Consider the following 9160-nt stretch of genomic DNA (forward strand, 5'->3'; position numbering starts at 1 on the left):
CCATATCTTTCCCCTTCTCTGTCTCTGAGTCCCTCGCTCTGCTGCTGTCTATCTCTCCTCCTCAGAGACATCCTCCTCTCCTTTTCCCCCCGTTTCCTCTTTTCTCCATCAAATAAAGGGCCCGGCCCTTGCCTCAGCATCACACTCAATTTCTGACTCTTTCACTTATCTCTGGGCTCCATGCCTGCAGACTGCTCAATTATCCACACTCACCTAGCGCTTCCTCTTCTTCTTCTCGCCCATGCAAAGAAAAATCTAATATTTCAAATGCCATATTGACTAGTTTAAGGGGTTAATGGTCAAGAGCTCAGTCGTAGACATGAGCCGAGCGATAAAGTTGCAACACATTCAGGTGATAACGGGCCCCGCTGGAATAATACAGGGATTTATGAATGGGGTTTGAGGGGGACTTGTATCAGATGGATTCAGAAGGACTAAGTTAAATGAAGTTTAGTGGCGATGGCCCATCCAGGCTCCTCAGCCAGAAATTGACCTCCATTACCACAATCATTCTCAGTACAGTAACCCCTCCATGGAGATTATGAACACACTCTTTCAAAGTGATCACGAGACTCTCCTCTGGCCATAAAAACACATCTTCCCCATCCCACCACACCTAATTGCTCTGCACTTGTGCAATCCTCTTCTCGGACACATGCCCCCTCTTTCCATCCCTCTCTGCTTCGTTCTCTCTCACTCTTCTTTATCTGAGTCTTTTTCTCTCCATCTGATCTGAGAAGGAGTCACTGGGTTTGAGCCTTTCCACTCAGAGGTAATGGTGCTGCCTCTGCCTAGTCCCATGACTCTAATCCTGGGACTTGGGACCCGAGCTACTGCTCTCCTCCATGCTGCCTGCTCAATGCCCCTCTGTCTCCCTGATCTGCCTCAGCAAATGTTAACCCTTTAACACAATTTTGGTATGCAGATTAATTGTTTAGCATCATTAAAGTGGACAGAGCAGAGAAGGCAGTTAAAGGAGCATCAAAGTTTATTACAATTTAGGTTAATAGTTTTGGCCATTATTTTTTATTTTGGCCAAAACATTTTTTATTTTGGCCAAAACATTTTTTTTTTTGGATTGTTGAAAGTTAAACTTTCCTTTTCGCCAAAAATGAAATGAAAAGATTAATACCACTCTCATAACTGCACGCTAAATATATAGCTAGAGCTAGACGCTAAGCTTAGCTTAGCATAAAGACTGAAAACAGGGAGAAACAGTCCGCCTACCAGCACCTCAAAAACTCACTAATTAAGACGTTATGGGAGCACAAGCAAGCAGATGATAGAAACCGCCAGGAAAGAGAAAGGGTAAAATTATTATCTAACCTGTCTGTTACAAACATCTATCACAGTTTAAAGATGACTTCCTGTTCCAACTTTGACCTCTTGTACTTGCCTTCGTTGCCATAAGTCAAGTCAGTTTTATTTATACAGCCCAAAATCCCAAATTTACAATATGCACTGTGACACTGTCTATTCTGAGTTTAAGGAATACCGTTTCATATCAGATCGGTGCTTCCCTTGTTTAGGTAATCTGGCTAAACTATTTATTTTTAACAATCTTAATAATCATGCCCCAACAACATTTTATGATGTTCCCAGATCTCAGCAATTACCTTGGTGAGTACAATATTATCATAGCAGATAGAATTATGGCCAAATGTAGGAAAATACAACCCAAGTTGTAATAAACTGGAATTATCCTTTCAGACTCTAACCAGGCCTGGAGCTCCCACAGTCAACTGTTTGCTCTCTTATGTACAATCTCCTTGTATATTAAGGCACAGCACCCTGAAACATCATTAGAAAAAAAAAGCTGTGCTGCCTGGGAGAGGTCTTCTGTGGTGGGAGAAGGGGGGAGAGGAGAGGGGAGGAAGGGGGGGCTCAGAGGAGAGCTGAACTTTGTTAATGGAGTGTTTCTCCGTGCAAGTCACTCAGCTTTGAAAGCCAAGCCCCCCGGGTGAGGACTCTGAAGCGCAGGAATCAGACATGCACAATCAGTTCCACTCCTTAAATCTCCTTCAGAATCATATCTTTTTGAGCAGCCTTTCCTTAATTTATTTCTCTATCAGTTAGTGGGTTGTGATCTGGCGAAGTGCTTCGGGAATAGGAGGCACCGCTGAATGGTGAAATGGAGAAGGTTCCTCTCTTTCTGTTTTCTGCTCCCTCGCTGATTTTCACACACACTCGTACTCCCTATCTCTCCCCCTGTGCCCTCACCATCCATTTAGGCAGCGCCTCTGACTAATTTGCCCATCACGCTTGCTGTCTGGTCCTTTACGGTTGAAGATGTTTTGACGTGTCTCTCTCTCAGCTCGCTCTCTCCACTGGCACTGTCTCCACTATGATTAAGAATATTCTGATAATAAGCAAATGCCAAGAGTCACCGAACGGCTGAGGAATCTGGAGTGCCACAGCGTGAGAGCGTGTTCCTCTGCATCAGTGGAAAAAATGTTTAGAGTGAGCAGTGCATGCGCAGCATTTTCACTCAAAGGAAATGTAATCCAAAGTGCAGAAAGAGTGAGGCTTCTAGAGGGCAGATTCTTTATGCTGAAGATGAAAGAGACAGACGCTCACAATGTTCATTTATATCTCAGATTTCACATTTAGATCAGTGACAAATGGAGTCACATATCTCTTATTAATTACAGCCATTTGTTCATGGGAGTTTAGGTGGATTTGTAAGTACAGCATGGAGGTGGGTGCCACATGCATGCACCCACGTGGCTTTTCTGCAGGGCCTGAGTCAACGCCTCCTGCCATCCAGCGGCTCACTCCGGAGGTCGCCCTGTTTGACTCTTCCCACAATCCCCTTGGAAAAAAGGGCGTGTCACTGACAGGAAGAATGTGCCAGGCCACCACGGCAGCCCCCCTCACATAGCCCTCAACCCCCCCACAACCCCAAACCTCCACACACTGGACTCACCAAGTGATTAGTTGGGGATTAAAATATTTGCTGGGCAAATATCTGCCTTGGCTGTCTGACCCAACATCACAGTTCAAAGACATGGGCTTAACCAACTTTTCTCTTTACTTGACAAACCATCAAGACATCCCCAGACCACACCCAGTAGACAGGCCATGAATCATTTATAATCTCCAGAGAGAATAAAAATTACTATCCTAATTTCATGTAAAGCTTTGTATTTAAACAGTAAATCATCTGATCACACTGAATATGCGTAATGGGTGTTCTACGTATGGAAATGAAATGCTGAGAATGCAAGTGAAGTGTTGATGGATCACGTGCTCCATGGAAATTGAGTTAATTACTAGAGGGGTCTAAAGAACATAAACATGTATACTGTGCGTTAATTGCTGCTGGAAGAATTAGGTTCTTTACTTGAGTAAAAGTATCAATATCACAATGTTAAAATCCTAAAAGTAAAATTCCTGCATTAAAATGTTACATAAGCAAAGGTACAAAAGTACGATCAGTTATTTAAAGTATTAAAAATAAAAGTACATTAAGCAGAAAAAGGCCTGTGATTGTTGTTTTTCTATATTATTAGAAGATTATTATTACTGATGTGTTGACGTGATGTGTGTGTGTGTTTTTTTAATGTTGTAGCTTGTTAATATGGAGCTAATTTTAACCGATTTATATTCTGTTGGGTTTAGTTTAATTTATAAAAATGCATATTTTAGACAATCATATGTGCAGTATATAAGATCTGCATGAATAACGAGTAACTAAAGCTGATAGATAAATGTAATGGAGTAGAAGTATGAAGTAGCATGGAATGGAAATATTTAAGCAAAGTAGACATACTGTACCTCAAAATACTTAGTGAGTAAATGTACTTTTTACACTAATTTCCACCTTGTCACATAAAGTCAAAATACTTTTAGATTTATCTAAGACATTTTTTGTGTCCCCTATTTTGTCCAAAGAGCTTCTAATTCTTGTTATTACAGTTAGTAGCAGCAGTTGTAGGGCTATAACTATATTAACCAATTAAAATAAAAAGAAGGTAGCAATATTAGATCCAGCATGTCTTGTGTATAGGGCTATAACTAACAATATTTTTTATTATGCTATATTGATTATGTTCAAAATTAAGCGATTAATTGTTTAATCTTTAAAAAACACGTACAAAACCATTTCCCAGAACCCAAACTTGTTTTGTCCAAACACAAGTCCAACAGTCCAAAGACAAATAAAAAACAACAATTAGTTAATTAAGTAGTTGCTAAGTCATTTTCTGTCCATAGACTAATTCACTGGTTCCCAACCTGGGGGTCCCGACCCCCCATAGGGATCATCAAAGCTTAATGGGGCCTCCTTGATTTTAAGGGGTGAATGGAGAATAAAACACAGAATTTGTCAAAAAATAAACCTATTATGTATGTACTAAGATTAAAAATGTTAATAATACATAATGCAGATAGAGAATTAAATAAAAACTTCCCTAAAAATATCAGGAAAACTCATCTATAATACAATATTCACAAAAAATTATCTGCTCAAAATTCATCCAAATCGCTCATTTTACACAAACTTCCTGCAGTTATAGCAGTCCCTATTTAGGGCTGGCAAAAATCTTGCCACAATATGTATTACAATGTGGGCTGTGATTCAATATATTCTGTGACACACTGCTATACTGAAAGCAAAGGAGTATATATTGCTATTTTTTTTACATTTTACTATTTTTAAACAACAAAGTTGATAGTGTTTTTGAGGATCGATACAATATCATAAAACAATTCAATATTTTTCAATATTTTCTCACAACCCTTGTTAATTGTACAGTTTATTATTTGTTCAGTACTATTATTGTTATACATTAAACATAATATGTTAGTCTGGAGTCGTCAGTTTACTCAATGATAAAGGGGATCCATTGAGGAAAGAGGTTAGGAAATACTGGGCTAATTGATCAAAGTTAGATTTATGGATTATTAATGTACTCGTTAATTTCATTTCAGGCCAAAACTGTACTACTGGAGACACTTTTTTAATATAACATTTATACAACTTTATAACATTTTTAATAAATGAAAATAAATGTATACATGTTTTGAGCTTTTAAGAGCAGTTTATGGGAACTGAGGAAACGTCCTTTTTTTTAATTTCCACATAAAGTGCTGAATACAGTCGAGACGAGGAGAGTTGCCAAGTACATTATTACCCCTCAGGGCCAAACAACACGCACCCCTGAGGACTTACATCACTCAGCAAATTAAGAGCGGGCTCTGTGGCTGGGGCCGTCCACCTCAGCAACCTTCACCTCCCCGCCGAACAATACAACCTACACTACCACCGCGGAGCATTCATCTCAGCTCTCTGCCTGGTCTTGTTATTCCTTTATTATGAGTCCTGGCCACTGACTCAGGGGGCTAATATTGTTTTGCTTCCGACGGTCATTTGGCACTGAGTGTTCTTAATTTCTTGCACCCCCTCTCTCCATCCTACCTTTTCTTTGTGTCTCATAAGGGTGGGGGCAGACGAGGCATGTCGGCAAAATGCAAAGGTTTAATTACTTTTTGTTGAATTAATTAAGGAGGAAAAACTTGTTCTTGGGGAACAAAAGTGAGGCTGGCTGGAGTCAATGGTCGAGAATGGGCGTGGGGCACAGGGAAAGCGTCATAGTGGCCTGGCAGCCTCAGAGGATTTAATTTAGAGTAGGTCTCCTGGAGGGCCCATCTACTGGAGCTCTGGCCCCCAAATCGAGCACTTGAAGACTCTTATTGGTACCAAGCGTACAGCTATCCATCACTGTCACGCCACCCTCCGAAAACCAGGGCACACTAGGGAGAAACTGCATCAGCACTTATGGCTTCAGGAATCTAGAAGTCACTGTCTGCAGGGTTGGTGCTTTAAACCTGAAAACTCAACACAAACTTGTTCTTGCGCCTGCAGACACTTTGCTGTGATTTTTTGAAAATAAGCAGTTCTCTAAGTGAGAAAAATATTTGATTTGTTGTGTTACTTTGATGCATAGCCTGGAGCTGCTCCATTGACAGAACAAAAAGTGAATTTCATGATACATCAAATGTTTGTTTTAGTTTTCACACCCTAAGGGCTGTTAAGTTTGAACCAGAAAATTTACACATACCCCAATAAAATCGTTCTCACTAGTGCTACAGTGAATTTAGAGGGAAATAGCTAGCCTGTCTCTGTCTGAAGCTAGGAGTCTTGTCATCACTGTGCATCGTACCTTCCATAAAACCACAATGTGTCACTTTTACACTTATAATTCATCTATCTGTTAATTAGTGAGCTTTAGAGGTGCTGGTAGACAGATTTGGTTACCTTTAGACAGAGCCAGTCTTAGCTGTTTCCACCTGTTTCAAGTCTTTATGCTAATCTAACAGTGTAGCTTCATATAAAGTGTGAACGTATTGTGACATCACCCATTGGTTTGTGGAGTACCAGTTCGAAATGATGGTTGTAGCCATGTTGGTTTGCTGGAGCCAGTAGTGGTGATGTACTGTGAGTTAAGCTGAGCTTAGTTTTGACTCGTCCACAGCAGGCTCACCTGGTCACACATGTTTTCACATTACAGATAAAGGGCTGGACGGACTCACTGAGAAACAAGCGAAGCATACCCTGCTTTATCGTTTATTTTACTCTACATCAGGACCATAATTTACTAAATTAACATCATGCTGTATGGAAGAAGACTTCAAACTAGTGATTGAGACCATAAACTCATTCGGAACCTTTTTACTGAAGTAATAAATCAAGTGAGAAGTAGGGTCATTTCTCCATAACACTCAGATACCATCAGACTTATTTTTTGAAGCCAGACATGAGAGTTGTCTTCTCATCTAACTCATGGCAAGAAAGCAAATATCATATTTGTTAATTGCTAAACTATTCCTTTAGAAATATGGCGTCTCCCTAGCTCCCTAACAGGCCAACGGTTTTAATTTAGGCAGAGCACTCCTAAAATGGAATTTACCTTTAACAAAAATCTTTTCAAGAATTTGTCAACCAAATAATTGCTATCTTTGCATCTAATCTGTTTGCTGCAGTTTGGTGGCATTGTCCAGTTCTTTCAGTCTTTCTGTTTGTCTCTCTTATCAGGATCCACTGGCTCACATGTGTGCTCCAGTGTGCATCCTCAGTTGATTTTGGAAATACTTATCTCTATGTCATTGAGACTTTCTTTTTTCCTGCCGTCCCTATTTTGAACCCTTATCTGCCTATCACACCGTAATGTAGATGTCCAATAAAGACACGAACATGAGATTCTTTCAAACACATGAGATGATACTTAGCTTGGCAAGCAAGATAACTACACGATGTGTTGCAGTGTATTTGTTTTTTGTGTTTTTGTGCTTCTGGCAAAGGGGGAGGGGAAGACTGTTTGAATACTACATCCGAAGTGTGCATGACAGAAATATCACCAAATTAGATGTCTCTAATCCCTCGGGAATATGAATTAGCCTGGAATGAATCAGTCCTCAAATGAGTAGGTGTTTTGAGGAAAGAGAGGCACTGATATAACACGCTGAAGCCAGTAAACAACAATCCACAATGAAAATACAAAAAGGAAAGCGAGTGAGGCTGCCAGAGGAAGATGCCAACGAGATCTGAGACATTACATTCAGTATCACAAACAATAAGATAGAGCCATTGTCAACTGAGGATTTTTAGTCTCATGTTTCTTACCTTTTGGCTTAATGTGAACAAAATCTTAGGAAAATATGGCACAGTTTCTGCTCAGCTTCTTGGAGAGGGTTTTACTTTTGTCTGACTTGTCAGTACATCTAATATATGAAGTTTAAGTTCCAAAATGACATTTTTAGACAGACACTGAATGGTACTTTGTCTTGTCTTTAAATAGGGATGGAACCTTGTTGGGTGAAACAGCCTTGTGCTGTTACACCACTTTGATGTTGAGGGGGGAAAAAGGAATTTTAGTTTTTGTGATTTAGTGGAAGTGGGTTAAATGGAACTGGTAGAAGTGTTCATGTCGTCACTGCCAGTGATTCAGTGATCAAAGCTGCTACTTCTGCAGCCTTTGGGTTTGTCAGTGTGTGTGTGAGCCGAAGAGCTGGTGCTGAACTAATGCCTACCATCGCCGGGGTGTAGAGTTTCTCCTACCGGGTGGCCGTGCAGCCCCTTAGCTCTGTGTCTCTCCATGAGTCTGCCCACCCACAGTATGGAGGTGTTCAAATCTCCATTGGGACAAATCTGCATCTCTCTTGCCCACGGCTCCCTCTCTCCCTCCTCTCTTGCTCTCTCTCACTTTTCTTTCTCTCACACACACACAAAGATCCACTCCGCCCTTCTGATGGCTGGTAAAGTGGCAGTGATGGCCGCCAGAGTTAGCGCCACCTCTACAGATTATCCTTTTAAGAAGCTTCAAACTGTTTTTGTGGGGTAACCAAAGTGGCATGCAAGTCAGTACCGCTTTTCTTCTTCTCCCCTACACTAGAAAGATATAACACTGAATATATAGATTTACACACGGGCATCATAACACAGGGGTATCCACGCTGAAACACAGGGGGACTTTCCCTGCCAAGGTCTGCAGACATGCTAATGAGTTCCCAATTAAAAGCGGTGTAGCGTAGCCTGTAATCTAAAAGTGCACACTTTTTTAGAGGCACCATCTTCCCCCTTAATCACACTATCAAGTTGTAAGATCAATAAAGCTTAGTGCTTAAGCTCTGTTTTATTTTAGGGAGGAAAATGGAGGCAGTGTACTCTGTAAATGTTCTTACTGGCACATGTGAATTTCTTTGCACTCAAATTAAGCAGGATTAAGGAGTGTGCGGAGGGGGACAGAGAGGGACAGAGGGGGAGCACCAGCGTCTTCAGACTACAGCTCATGTGACAATAGCTGAGTGTGGTCAGCCAGACTATCTGTCCAGCAGTAGGCAGACGTGGGAGTTGTAAGGTTGCCCTCTGTCAGCACACAGGGATTGCCTCAAAACAATGACACATACAGATGGGCGACAAATTAAAGGAAAAACCAACATAAAGTGTCAAAGTAAGGTGTTGGGCCACCATGAGCTGCCAGAACAGCTTGAATGCACTTTGGCAAAGATTCTCAAAGAAGTTTCCGAAACCTAGCTTCTCCAGTTTGCTTCACTTCATTTATTTAACCTGCCATCGTGTTCGTGTTAGCCCATTTCATGTTGTGAAACGGGATCGTTTTGGTTTTTCGGTTGTTAGGCAACTAGTTGTGCAGGAAGATGA

This window comes from Dicentrarchus labrax, unplaced genomic scaffold, assembly GCF_905237075.1.
Source record: "Dicentrarchus labrax unplaced genomic scaffold, dlabrax2021, whole genome shotgun sequence".
Taxonomy (NCBI): Eukaryota; Metazoa; Chordata; class Actinopteri; family Moronidae; genus Dicentrarchus; species Dicentrarchus labrax.